Below are 14634 nucleotides of genomic sequence, written 5' to 3'. Positions count from 1 at the left end.
TTTCAACTTGTGTTTGCCACTGTGGGGGAAGACTGACCTGTCAACCTTTTCTGCTCACCAGTTCGTCTTTTGCTGGGAGAGAGAATTCTGAGTGCAGAATTCTTCACATTGTCCAGGCAGAGCTAGGACGATTCTCAACATTTTTGGGTCTGTAGAGAGTTAGTGTCACAGCAAGAATCCAGTTGCCAAGCAATGGGGTCTAAAATCACAATATTATTCAAGGTAACAGCAGACACTTACCTCATGCCTCATATGTGCCAGAACTTTTTTTACATTACTTCTAATCTCCCTAGAAATTATTTAAGGTAGATAATATCTATAGGTGAGGAAACTGGAGCTCTAGGAGGATGCATGATTTGTCCAAGGTCTCATAGCAATATCTTAATAGAATCTGTCTAGAATCAAAGCCAGATTGTCTTTTTGTTCCATCATGATTCAGCTCTACTTCTGTTTAACCCCATCATCCTAAAAACCACCTTCCCCACCCACTATATAAATGAATGACAGCACCACCCTTTCAGAAAAAGGATCTAGACATTCACCATCTCCCTATCATCCTAGCAGCAACTGCAATGCTTAGAAAATTGTGGAGGATTAGTAAGGGCTTGTCAAATGAGACGCAGTTTCTTATTCTGGCCCTGACATGCAACAGGTAATCAAGTAAATCTGGATTTTTTGTATATTCACTTCATTTTCCTAGGCACTAATTTCCTTATCTGTAAGACAAGGGTATTGGACCAAAAGTCTTGAAGGTTCCTTTCAAGTCATGTTTTGAAAGTTTGTCTGATGCTTCTTTTTAACTAAACTGTATGTATGTATATATATACATGTGTATGTATATATACATACATACACACCCAAAGAAACATGTACAGGTAAAGGCACACAAGCTCTATCTAATGGTGTTAGCTGTCACTCTATATAAAGACTTCCTCCCTCAGAGGAATTGGTCACATGTTCTTTCTTTAGACAACTGCTCATCGTGTCCTTTGACTAATCATAAGCCAACAATAAGAAGTCAAGAGTGCCAAGAAAAGGTAACTGTGCTAAATTGCATTTGCATTTTTCCAGGTATTTATTCTCCCCTTCTTGTGTATCTGTAAGTGGATTATCCGTCCCCACCCACGGGCATGAACCTACAGTGCCTTGATGGGAGGAGTATCTTCACAATGGATCGATCACATGCCTTGCTGTGGCCAACAGAATGAGAGTGGGCATAAGGATGTGTGCATGTCTGAACAGAAGTCACACAACAATTGCCTGGTTCTGACTGATCTCCTGCTTTTTTTCTATGATGTTAAATTGATATGTGCAAGATCAAGGTTGATCTTTTACATTTGACCTGGTATTGAGAAGGCACCTGAGGCAAAACTAGAGCTGATCTAGAGTTGACATACACAGATCAAAGGCTGACTTATAAATTATATTATAGATACAGTCAATTCTCACTGTTCACAATAGTTATGTTTTATGAAGTTTCCATGGATACTGAATTAGCAAACGCTGAACTAATGTTCCTAGCTAATACAGGGTTAGGTTCCCGTGAGCTCTGGTCAAAACATTTTCATCATCAAGCAACACATAATCTTCCTTTATATGTGTTTCTATGTAAAGACGCCCTATTCAATATATATAATATATACTGTTGATTGATTAAAATTAAACTCATGGCTAGCAGAATTATAGCTCATGCCTAATTGAGGCTTTTCTAACATGTATATATTTTCCATGAGACATTTCACAGTCCTCTTGCACTCAAGAATGCTACACAGCACTTCAGTACTATGCGGAAGTGAGGCCGTTTTAAACAGGAAAATCACCAACAAAAATTAGCTGGGAGTAGCGGTGCATGCCTGTAGTCCCAGCTACTAGGGAGACCAAGGCCGGAGAATTGCTTGAACCTGGGAAGCAGAGGTTGCAGTAAGCCAAGATTGCACCACTGCGCTCCAGCCTGGGCAATAGAGTGAGACCCTATCTGAAGAAAAAAAAAAAAAATCTCCACCAAAAAGCATAAAAATCGGGAAAATGTGGTGCTAAGCAGACTGAAAGGGACACTTGTTGCAATGTGAGAGCTGAAACAAGACGGCAGAGGCTTACCTCGTTCACCCTCAGCTTAGAACATGTGTTTCAGCTGATCTTGGTGTTTTGCCACTCACTCTAAGCGTGTTCGAGAATCATCACAAAAGCACCGTGAGTATTGATTTAGAAATTACATTTGTTTTAGCAAGTAAGTGAGGACACAAATATAGAATCCATGAATTAAAAAGATCCACTCTACTTATATTTGCCACATCATTTAATCCACATAGCAATCCCAAAAGGTGAGTATTTGTATCACCATTGTAAAGAAAAATAAGATTCTGATGGTGAAATAATGTGTCCAGAATATCACTAATTAGTGATAAAGCAAGGATTTAAAGGTTTTTAAAGTCGTTCAGGTTTGCATGGCTCCAAAATCTCAATACAACTCTTTTTTATGCCCCATGTTGCCTCCCAGTAGAAGGAAAGTTGATACGTGGCCCCAAGACTCACCTTCTCTGCCTGGATTTCAGGGCCCTGCTTACTCTTATTGCTCATGGTATTTTCCACCTCCATTCAGCCATGCTCACCAACAACCTCCTTTTCAGTGAAGAGATGATTTCCCCCTCGTTTTACTCAGCCACAATTTTTGGTTCTGCTTCTACATGGAATGTGCTCTTCTGTCAGACACCTGGTCTACATCCTCAAGGCTGGCTGAAGAAGCTTGGAGATTATTTGGTCCAATCTTGATGCTTCCAGCTCAGACCCAGCAAGGGTCAGTGATTTGCCCAATGTTACTGAAAGTCTGAGTCAGGACTTGAACACAGATTAGCTGACCTTGGGGCAATTATCCCTGGGATTGTTTCAACTTTCCTCCCACCTCAAAAGCAATTACCTTTAACCTCAGAGCAAACAAATGAGGCAGAGGAGGACCGGGAGTGGCAAAAGCAAAGCATTACCACTCAGAGGCATTTACAAACTATTTCAAAGGGTTTTTAGGAAGCAGACAGAACTGATGACTTTGTTGGTCAAAGAGCCTCCTACTCTAAAAGAATCCAACAAGCCATTGAAGAATAATAGCATAGACATTCTGGTCTTTGAATTTATATGGCAACTTTCATCTCTGAAGCTCAAGGCTCCTTGCAGACATTATCTCATTCTTCTTCCCAGAACACCAGCAGAGAGTAGTTGCAAGTATTATACCCATTTTGCTGCTAGAAATATTAAGCCTCAAAGGCAGTAAAAGATTTTCTCAGAATCAGAAATATCAAGAACCTTATTCTGCAGAACCAGAGTCAAAGCTGAAAACTAGCATCAAAACTTAGGCTTTTCAAATCTCATACTAAGCCATCGAAGTAACTGTCTAGAAATGAGACTGAAACAAAGGGGAAAGAAGGACTGGTGTTTATTCAAGATGTATTGTGTCAAATATCTCACATAAAAGATATCATGGGTTCTGGGCATCCATTCTGTGAAGCAGAAATTGTCATCCTCATTTTAAAAAGCAGAAAACTGAGGCTAAGGAAGATTCAGTAAGAAGGCATTCAAAGTGCCAAATAACAGAGAAAGGATTTTCCCACAGATACTCATAACATCAAAATCAGCATCATTGATAAAACTGCAGAAAGTGCCTGGTATTTGCAGAATACTGTGCTAGGCCCAATGAAACTACAGCACAAGACAATGATGTAGCAAGAACTTATTCTGCACCAGGCATCAGAGACCTAAAGATAACTGGGACATGCCCTTCAGGAGTTGACACTCTATTTGAACAAAAAAGAGAAGAATATAGAGAATAATTCCGAACCCACTCTCTTATTGGGCATTTTCTATGTGCCAGGCACTGTGCTCTTCATGCTAGAGATTCAACATGGAACAAGACACAGCTCTTTCCTTCATGTCTCTCACCATGCATGGTTGTCAATGTATTCCAGGAGATGCTGCATATCCAGTGATTCGAGGCAGGCACAGAAGAAAAGGAAGGACTTTGACTTTCTGTACTTTATCTTAAAATTCAGGCAAATTTAACACCCTACTTCTATAATATATGGAAGTTCATTTTAATATTACTATAATTTCCTTATAATCAACAGTTAAATTGTTTGCTTTTTTTTAACCACGCTTTCCAAAACAGTTAAAGACTTCAGGATACTGTTCATGTTGAATCTGTAGCATAAAATAACTCCTAACAAACAAAAACTATACCATCAGGAGGCACAAGGCTGATTTAAAAGTGCTGGCCAATAGGCACAGTTCGATTCTGTCGACACCACTTTGATTCAATATCTTTAGTGTCTACTATGTGCTATTATGCACAGTGGTAAGTGCTAGGGGGAAAAATCGGATAACAGAAGAAAATCTGAAATTATTTCTATCCAATGAAGTTAGAGCTATGGCCAAAATAGCTCCAGGGGCCAAGAGGGGACACCCAACCCAGATTAATAAGCTTTAGTTTCCTTTCATATTTGCACATTAAGAGTACACAATAAATGTTTTTGGCTGATAGACTTATATGAATTTTGTCTTAATCTTACAAGATATGTGTTCCTTGCAAAGCGTATAATCACACCCAGCCTTGCAACTCCATGTGGGGGCACACCAGGGTAGGTCTGCTTTCTGGACCCAAAAGTCTAATTAACTGTTTTTCACCAAGTCACCCCAGTTGGGCCTCCAGCCTCCTACCCTACCCCTACCATGGATGTGCCCTTTGGCAGTGTCTACAGGAGTGGTCTCCCCCTTATTCCCCAAGCAAAGAAAGGTTCTCATACTGTGATCTATGGATGTCTGTGCTCTTGTCTTCTCTGGAAGCTAATTCTGTTACCTTCTGGGTTGGACTGACAACTGCCAAAGGATTTCCTCAGGCTTCTGGGAAATGGACTCCCTGGCTTGTGCCTTGGCTACACTGACAAATTTAAAAATAAATCATTATATTCTTTCTACATCCAAATCCTTTATTTTTCCCTCCTAGTTATGAACTAGCCCAGAAACCACAGTCTTCCTGCACTTTCTATTGTCAGGATAGTCAGAATCAACTAGCATTTACCGAGAAACCACCATGTGTCTCTCATATTTAGAAATATCACTTAATTCTATTTCCTAATTAGCCCTGGGAGTTAGATAAGTGTTGCCACTTTCAAGATGGGTTCTCTGAAGCTTAACAAAATAAGTTACTAAGCCAAGTCTCCAAACTCCAGTTCTACTACTTTTCCCTCTCACCAGTGTTGCCTAAATGTTGGATGGATGGATGGATGGATGGATGGATGGATGGATGGATGGATAGACAGATGGACAGATGGATGGATGGACAGATGGATGGATGGATGGATAAGAGACAGAGAAGGATAGAGAAAAGAGAAAGATATATATATATATTTCATTCTGGCAGCCCACCCCAAAACTACTGAATTACAGTCTCTAGATTCTCAGGCAACTAGCCCAGCTGTTTCTGCCAACTGGAATTTATGAGCCATCACAAGAGACCACATGCAGCTTCATCTAAAACAAATTATTTTTAAGCATGCAGAGTGGGCAGTGCAGATAAAAGGAGTGCACAGGAGTGTTTTTGCTTAAAACCCTCTTGTCTCCTGGTCTTCATGAGTCTCCTTTGCAAAGTCAGGTAGCACAAGATTCTAGAACACATATTACCTGCCCCTGACAATTTAGTTGGTTCAGCAAACATTCATTTGCTGAATTGCAAGCCAGACACTATACTAGATGATGAAATGACTAAAGGGAAATAATAGTTCTGCCTCCATGTAAAAATAATAATGATGATGATCATGATGATGGGACTTCAATTGAAGAAGTGTCATGGGGAGGTAGGTAAAAGGTGCTACGAAAAAGAAGCAACAGAAATGCCTTGATAGAAAAGAATTTGCTGGAGGGGGTGGGGATTTCTGCCTACGTTCTTCAGAATGGGGTATGGGAAAATCTGAGAGGAAAAGAAATTTAAATAAGAGCAGAGACTTTGCAAAATTTGTTATGTTGACTTTTCCTCATGCTGCTTCCCCTGGCATGGGAAGACACTAGCTGGATAGAAGAGACTTCACAAGAACTGCAATGAATCAAGAGGTTCATTGGTTTTGTTTTACACATGCATTTCTTAGGGATTTGATTTTTGTTTTTTCCCAGCCTTTTCCATCAAAGTTGTTTTCAATCAGTCTTGGTTGGACTGGTTGACTCATCCTCAGATATCATAGTTTTCCCACTGCAAAAGCATGGAACTGATGCCAATAAACCCACTCCTTATTCCCAGAGGGCTAGAGTGAGTCCCTGCAGAGGGGAATTGCTGCGGTTGGCACCTGCCAGAAATTGATCATCTGTCTTTCCTCCACAATTATGGTCCCTGCCATTGTGAAGGAAACGTTTGCCTCCTCACCCTCAGGCCCTCTCTTCCTGCATTTAGGGTCTCATTGCCCCTCTCCACCCTCTGACAAGTAGCTGGTGCTTCCTCCTTGACCCCTGACTCACTGCAGGGAGTAACCTGCCTCAAGAAACATATTTTCATCTCATTATCTGGCTCCAACTGTTCCTTTGCCTCCATGAGGAGCTCTTCACTCTCTCCTTCAGTATTTCTCTAAGAGGGCTCACTCAGCCCACTCCATTCCACCTGCTACCAGTGGTCTCATACTAAACTATAAATCTGGTCATGCTCCTCTCCTGTTTAGTATCTTCCATCTCCTTCACATGTCAGCCACATGATGATGGCGTCAACCCCCAGGTGACTCTTGGACCACAAACCATTCATCCCTTTCCTGTTGAGCTACAGTGGAAAGCCCATTCTTGCTTTTAAGTGCTCCATGGTTTGGTTTGGTTTGGTTTTCTGTCACGTCATTCTCTCTGCCTGGAACAGGGCTTCTCTCTATCAACACAGGGAGATCTCCTGTTGACCTTATGCCCAAGGATTGTGTTTTCCTTGTCTCTAGCACCCACATCAACACTTAGCAAATAAACAAGTGCTCAAGAATATATGTTAACTGAGTGAATAAGCTAGTTCGCAAATAAGTGAAAGAGAATGAATAAATCCTTGGAGAGCCCAGGCCTTCACTGTGAGGTCTCTGGACGTCTAAGTGGATACTCAGGCATACTACTTCCTCTGTGCTAATGGCATGTGAAATGCCCTTCTGCTGTCACCCCTACAATGTAGAATACCAGGCTCCCTTCTGGGGTACATAGTCTGTGTCATATTTGGTATCAGCAGCACATAATGGCCATGCAGTGCATAATCAACAATTTAGTTTGACAAACCCATTTGACCATCCACATTCCCCACATCTCCTCACCTCTTTCTACTACATTTTCTGACTCCTCGCTTTTCATTCTGTCTCTCTTACCTTCTGAAAATTCCAGATCTCACTCCTTTACCCTAGTATTACTGCCTGAAATGCCCTCTCCTGAATCCTTTCCTATGTGTATTTAAATCCTAAACTCCTCACAGCTAACAAAAGACCATCCTCTCAAGCCTCCTCAGCCTTCAAGAACATTCCTCCCATGCTCGCTTTTGCAGCACATATACTAAAAATTGGAATGATACAAAGAAGATTAGCATGGCCCCTGTGCAAGGATGACACACAAATTCATGAAGCATTCCATATTTTTCTTCAAACTATACTATAAAGCTATAGTAATCAAAACAGCATGGTACTGGTACCAAAACAGACATATAGAGCAATGGAACAGAAGAGAGGTCTCAGAGGCAACGCCACATATCTACAACCATCTGATCTTTGACAAACCAGAAAAAAGCAAGCAATGGGGATAGGATTTCCTGTTTAATAAGTGGTGTTGGGAAAACTGGCTAGTCATGTGCAGAAAGCAGAAACTGGACCCCTTCCTGACACTTTACACTAAAATTAACTCCAGATGAATTAAAGACTTAAACATAAGACCTAACACCATAAAAACCTTAGAAGAAAACCTAGGCAAAACCATTCAGGACATAGGCATAGGCAAGGACTTCATGACTAAAACACAAAAAGCATTAGAACAAAAGTCAAAATAGACAAATGGGATCTAATTAAACTCCAGAGCTTCTGCACAGCAAAAGAAACAGTCATTAGAGTGAACCAGCAACCAACAGAATGAAAGGACTTATATCTAAAATCTACAAAGAACTAAAACAGATTTACAAGAAAAAAACAAACAAACCCATTCAAAAGTGGCTAAAGGATATGAACAGACACTTTTCAAAAGAAGACATATATGAGGCCAACAAACATACAAAAAAATGCTCATCATCACTGGTCATTAGAGAAATGCAAATCAAAACCACATTGAGATACCATGTCACACCAGTTAGAATGGCGATCATTAAAAAATCTGAAGACAACAGATACTGGAGAGGATGTGGGGAAATGGGAACACTTTTACACTGTTGGTGGGAAAGAAAATTAGTTCAACCATTGTGGAAGACAGTGTGGCGATTCCTCAAGGACCTAGAAATAGAAATTCCATTTGATCCATTATCGGGTATATATCCCATTACTGGATATATATCCAAAGGATGATAAATCTTTCTATTATAAGGACACATGCACAAGTATGTTCATTGCAGCACTCTTTACAATAGCGAAGACTTGGAACCAACCCAAATGCCCATTGATGATAGACTTGACAGGGAAAATGTGGCACATATACACCATGGAATACTATGCAGCCACAAAAAATGATGAGTTCGTGTCCTTTGTAGGGACATGGATGAACCTGGAAACCATCATTCTCAGCAAACTGACACAAGAACAGAAAATCAAACACCACATGTTCTCACTTATAGGCGGGTGTTGAACAGTGAGAACACATGGACACAGGGAGGGGAGCATCATACACTGAGGTCTGTGAGGGGGGCCTAGGGGAGGGACATTGGGGGGTAGGGAGTTGGGAAGGAATAACATGAGGAGAAATGCCAGATATATGTGATGGGGATGGAGGCAGCAAACAACATCGCCATATATGTACCTGTGCAACAATCCTGCATGTTCTTTACATGTACCCCAGAACCTAAAATGCAATTAAAAATATATTATATATTACATTTATTATATATATATATATATAAAAGAATGGGTGCAGTGGCTCACACTGTAATCCCAGCACATTGGAAGGCCAAGACAGGTGGATCACTTGAGGTCAAGAGTTCAAGATCAGCCCAACCAACATGGTGAAACCCTGTCTCAACTAAAAAAAAAAAAAATGTTTTAAAAAATTAGCTGGAGGCCGGGCATAGTGGCTCAAGCCTGTAATCCCAGCACTTTGGGAGGCCGAGGTGGGTGGATCACCTGAGGTCAGGAGTTCAAGACCAGCCTGACCAACATGGTGAAACCCCATCTCTATAAAAATAGATAAATAAATACACAAAATTAGCTGGGCATGGTGGCAAGCACCTCTGTAATCTCAGCTACTTGGGAGGCTGAAGCAAGAGAATCACTTGAACCTGGGAGGTGGAGGTTGCAATGAGCCAAGATTGTGCCCCTGAACTCCAGCCTGGGTGATAGAGTGAGACTCAGTCTCAAAAAATTTAAAAAATAAAATAAGATGTGTACATGTTTTAGACATAATGCTATTTCACACACAGTAGACTACAGTAATGTAAACATAACTTTTATATGCACTGGAAAACCAAAAACTTCATGTGACTTGCTTTACGGCAAGATTTGCTTCATTGCAGTGGTCTGTAGCCAAACCCACAATATCTCAAGGGATGCTTGTATATACATTTTTATAATCTCTTATACACAATAGGGAAGGACGAGAAATTGAGGCACGAGCATGTTAAATATCTGTCTTAAAGTTGGGCAACTGGTAAATGTCAGAGGCAGTATTTGAACTGGGCCGTTATTCATTCATTTATTCACCCACTCATGTATTCATTAAACAAATAGTTATGCAGTGTCCATGAGGCGTTATTCCCAGACTTCAGCACTTTGTGGTATCATTCATTTGGCACACCTAAACCATTCCGTTGCTTAGACAAAGTGAAGGCAGACAAAGGAGAATAACCAGGGAGGATTACAGAGTGTGAATCAAAGAAAGGCAGAAAAAGGGAAGAGTGAGAGACAAGTTTCAGTTCCAGGTGAGATATTTGAAAGGGGAAAAGTTCCTAGGGAGTAGCTTCCCTCCTCCAGGGCTCCAGGTTGAATGAATTCCCTGAACTCAGGAACAAGTGTCAAGACTTGTTTTATTGGTATTTACAAAAGTAGGTTTTAAAGGATCAGTGATTTGCAGATTCCAGGTGGATGTGTCACACACACATCTCTCATTCATCACATCTAAGAGAGGGAAGAAGGAAAGGCATGGCTTTGAAAGTCTAGATATTTTGAAAGGGGTGTTTAGGGATTTCAGCAATTTCTTTTTCTAGCAGCAACTATATCTTAGACAGTGGTTTATCTCTCTTTCCCATCTTCCAAGCAGGTCTGTTAACCCCTTTGGGCTGTGCTCAATCAGGGTTAGTGCGTAATAAAGATCCTCTGCTTTTAGAATTACCTTCTTACCTGTAAATCCTCTGCAGGAGGCTGCAAACTCTTCAAAGACAGGAACTGCTATATTCATTTTTCACCTGCTTCAGTGCCTAGTGACGAACAAGGGAGGGAAGGGGAGAGCAAAAGGAGGAAGGAAGAAACAGATGAAAGGGATATCTACTTGGTACTTTACAATGTCGTATTAATGAAATACGCTGAAAAAAAAAAAGAGTTCTGGGTTCAAGTTCCAGTGCTGACAGTGCTTCTACATCATTGGGTCACCATTCAGAGTCTCAGAGCCTCCATTTCCTATTCTGAGAAATGGAAATAATAATGCGTACTTCACTAGATCATTAGGAGAATTAAATAAGGTAATGTATTGGGCAACATTTTGTAAATGTGTCCCACTGTGTAAACTAAAACCGTATGGTGGTTTAACAAAAGAAATTGTTCTTTAAGCCTTCAAGGAGTTTCTGTCAGAAGTTGAAGCTAGAGGATAAAGCCAGGATGTTTCTGGCTTTATCGAGGTCATGACCCTTTTTGAGATGCCTCAGTTGACCAGTAAACACATTCCTTGCGAGGTTTAGTATTAAAATAATATCAAATTCTCATCTAATCTGAATCAGAAGAGAAAATATTCCAACCTACAACTGTCAACCGCAACACTGGTTGTGTTTAATAGTGATGGAATTCTGTCACTTCCACTATTGAGCATTCACCGGGCGCAGGGCATTTTGTGTATACTGATAAGAAACAACAAGCAAAGATAATTAAGATTGACCTCATCCTCCAAGATGTTTACAGCCTACTTTGCTTCCCTGAGCCTCCGTTTTTCCATCTGCCAAAACAAAGTTTGGAAGAGATGTCTCCAAGACACTGTCTACCATGACCTTTTGAGTTTCATAACTCTCTCATTCCAGAATTCAAAGAGTAACTGTTATTATCTCCCACTGAATGATTCTTCTGAAAAAAAAAGCTCTCTGCTAGCTAAGCTAGCCAAGCCAACATACCTGAAGATAATACCAAAACTTCTGTTTGTGCCCCAGGAATCCCAAATTGATGTCACCCCAAAACAATGTTATTTATGCAATTCACCAGTCACTCAATAACACATTTGTTTGGTTGATTCTCATTAAAATCCTGCAGGATATCATTATTACACCCATTTTTCTTTTCTTTTTTTTATTGTACTTTAGGTTCTGAGGTACATGTGCAGATCATGCAGGTTTATTGCATAGGTACATACATGGCAAGGTGGTTTACTGCCTCCATCCCCCTGTCACCTATATCTGGCATGTCTCCCCATGTTATCACTCCCTACCCTCCCCACTTTCCACTGTCCCCTCCCCCACAACAGACCCCAGTGTGTGATGCGCCCCTCTCTGTGTTCATGTGTTCTCATTGTTCAACCCCTGCCTATGAGTGAGAACATGTGGATTACATCCATTTTTCAAAAGAGAAAACTGAGTCTCAAAAGGATTAAATTATTTGCCCAGGTTGTACAGAAAGGAATTAGCAGGGCCAGGACATAAAAAATAATTTTTTCTCTCCCTTCCACCCTGTAAGAGCTTTTATTACCAAGCAATTGAGAAGCACAGGCTCAGGAAAACTGAATTTGACCAAAGAAGCCGATAGAACCATTCCAAAAACTGATGGTTCCCCCTAAAGCCCTGGAAAGACTCAGAATGGGTTAAGTTCTCCCTGGCTCAGTCCCAACAGACATTAAATTCACCTGTGCTTGCTCTAAAATAAATCAGTGTCCCTTTCTGCTGCTGCTGTTGTCTGGAAATAATGCAAATGCAATAGGCCTGCACTGACATTGTGCTTCCCTGGAAGGATACACATAATAAATTGTCCCTTAATACTGTTAAAGAGACATTTTCCTCTTACTCAGGAGCTTTTGGGGTTGGACTGGGCTACTCACCCAGCAAGGAGGAAGACATGTGTCTTGTCACTGGCCCAGTTATTCATGTGGCCTCTCATCGCTCCTTGGCTCACTGCATTGCAAGGTTCAAGGATGCATTTCCCAGCCTCCACATCAAGTCAGAAACTGTCAGTTACCTGGATTGCTTTTCTCATTTGTAATTTGAATTTATTTTATGTTACGCATTTGTATGTTTATTTATTTGGATGCTCAGAAGCTGAAAATAACTGGTGCTCCTGGTCCATGCCATTCATCAGTTGGAAGAATGCCAGGCTGTTTCCACAGAGGACAGAAGGCATTCGTCTCCCCTGCAGGAAGCCACTGCTGCTCCTTAATTGTTTGCTAGAGGAAGAATCAAGGGTAAAATTTAAAGTAAATGGCTGGCCAAGTTGCACTAATTCATCAAAGCATGTTTCAAGTCAGTAGTCAGAGCATGCATCAGCCCCCGGCGCCACCACCTTCTTCTACTAGAGTGGAAAAGCCAGCAGACCTCCAACCAGATGAAATCATTACGAGGCATTCAGCAGGGCTTGAAAAGCAAAGAGAGAGGAGGCGGGGATTTCTGTGTGTGCTCCATTTGCCACATGGGAAACACCAGCTGTCTGTGACCTAGTTATCCAAGAAAGGAAACAGGGAAGAGAACCCACAAATCTGTATGCTGCATGAGAACTTCATTCTCCAAAGACACCCTGGGTGTTGAGAAAAGAGTTATCATCTTCTAGTTTGACTTTTTTTTTTTTTTTTTTTTTTGCTTAGAGATTTTTGGTAGCAATAAAGACAAACCCAACTAAAGTAACTTAAGAAAATAAAATTTTTAGGGTTAGACCATGGATAGGAAGTAAAATTCTGGTCTAGAAAAGATGAGAAGTGGGAACTGGAACATCTTCAAAAAATCTGTCAGCATCTCACCTCTCTCTCTCTCTCTCTCCATGGCCCTTTATCTGTGCAACGTTTGATTTTCCTACTTCTCTATGAAGGTCTCTCTTCTCGCTTTTAAGCATGAAGCCACTCATCCATTCAGTAAATATTTATTTAATTCCACCACGTGGCAGGCACTGCTCAAGATGCCAGGGCTACAGTAATCAACAAAACAGACAAAATCTCTATCCTTGTGGAATGTACACTGTGGTGAGGCAGCCAGAAACTGAACAAGATAAATAAGTAAAAGATACAGTGTGTTAGAGGTCAGTGAGTGCTTGGAAGAAAAGATCAAGGGAGGGAAAGTGAAATGCTGGCAAAGTAGTTGAAACCTTAAATAGGATGATCATGGAAGACCCCACTGAGAAAGTAATTTCTGAGTAAAACCTGAAGGAAGTAAGATGTTAGCACTGCAACTGTCTGGGGCAGAGCATGCTGGACAGAGGGAATAGCAGGTGCAAAGGGCCTGGGGTGGTTTAAGGAGCCAGCAGAGAGGCCATTGAGGAAGGAGGCTAAGCAAGTGAGGGGGACTAGTTAGAGGTGTGAAGTCAGAGACCTGGGGGCACGAATCACAAAGAGCCTTGAAGGTCACAATGAGGGCTTTGGCTTTTACTCTAAGTGAGACCAGAAGATGCCAAAAGGCCGCCACAAGCTGATAACCACATGGCCCACCTAATCCAGTAGTCAGTCTTTACTGCTGACTTGCACACAGTCAAGTTCTCTTAGTCTTCCAAAGAGGCGATCCAAGCAATGGCAGTTCATGTGCAGTCTGCATCAAAAGTCATCCTGAGTTTTCAAGGCAGACACAAATACGAGTCTAGCTACCCAGTCCACCTGTGACAATATTTGGGAAATAGCAGAGGGTTCAGGAAGAGACCTAGTCTGAGATAAAGTGTCCAGGCCCTGCATACATTTGGGTCTCACAGAATTAATTAGCAAACGCTAGTAAGAGTATCAGGACCTTAGGAAATAGAGATCCCTTTAGAAAAATCTAATTCCCAGAAAGATTTTCACATAAGATCTTCACGCAAAGTCAAAAATCAGAATGTGTATTCTCTCACCATCTCCTCATCCAGAGAGTACTTAGATGTGGCAGAAGGACCCACAAGAATTGTCATAGGCAGTTGTGAGGGGTTGCCAGTCATGGTAGTATTAATAGACATTAGACATGTTTTTGAATAAATTAGAATGAATTAAATATTAACCCAAATATTATTCTCCCTAGCCTCCCAATATCCTTTCCTGATTGGGAGAGAAAGGGTAACACTGTAGCTGGAATACAGAGGCCACAGGACTCTAGAATGTCCTATGTATGAACTT

General features: G+C 41.1%; 1 long non-coding RNA gene and 1 other non-coding gene across 2 annotated transcripts in view; one reads left to right on the top strand and one right to left on the bottom strand.

The window, feature by feature from the left end:
• Positions 1 to 13791, bottom strand: part of LOC103788628 (uncharacterized) — a 37650-nt gene extending 23859 nt beyond the window's left edge. The window contains exons 1-4 of the long non-coding RNA XR_614600.4: positions 13306 to 13791; positions 12397 to 12738; positions 11121 to 11215; positions 10498 to 10582 (exon numbers count right to left, since the gene is read on the bottom strand). This is a non-coding gene — a long non-coding RNA (uncharacterized LOC103788628). The remainder of the gene's footprint in view (positions 1 to 10497; positions 10583 to 11120; positions 11216 to 12396; positions 12739 to 13305) is intronic.
• LOC118148646 (U6 spliceosomal RNA) lies at positions 7510 to 7617 on the top strand. Its single transcript, XR_004735567.1, has one exon. It is a non-coding gene; the product is annotated as a U6 spliceosomal RNA (small nuclear RNA).
• Positions 13792 to 14634: the final 843 nt, after the last annotated feature.

The sequence above is a fragment of the Callithrix jacchus genome, chromosome 16 (genome assembly GCF_049354715.1).
Source record: "Callithrix jacchus isolate 240 chromosome 16, calJac240_pri, whole genome shotgun sequence".
In the NCBI taxonomy this organism is placed as follows: Eukaryota; Metazoa; Chordata; class Mammalia; order Primates; family Cebidae; genus Callithrix; species Callithrix jacchus.
Note: the sequence above shows the minus strand (reverse complement) of the source record. Positions and strands in the feature narration are given on the sequence as shown.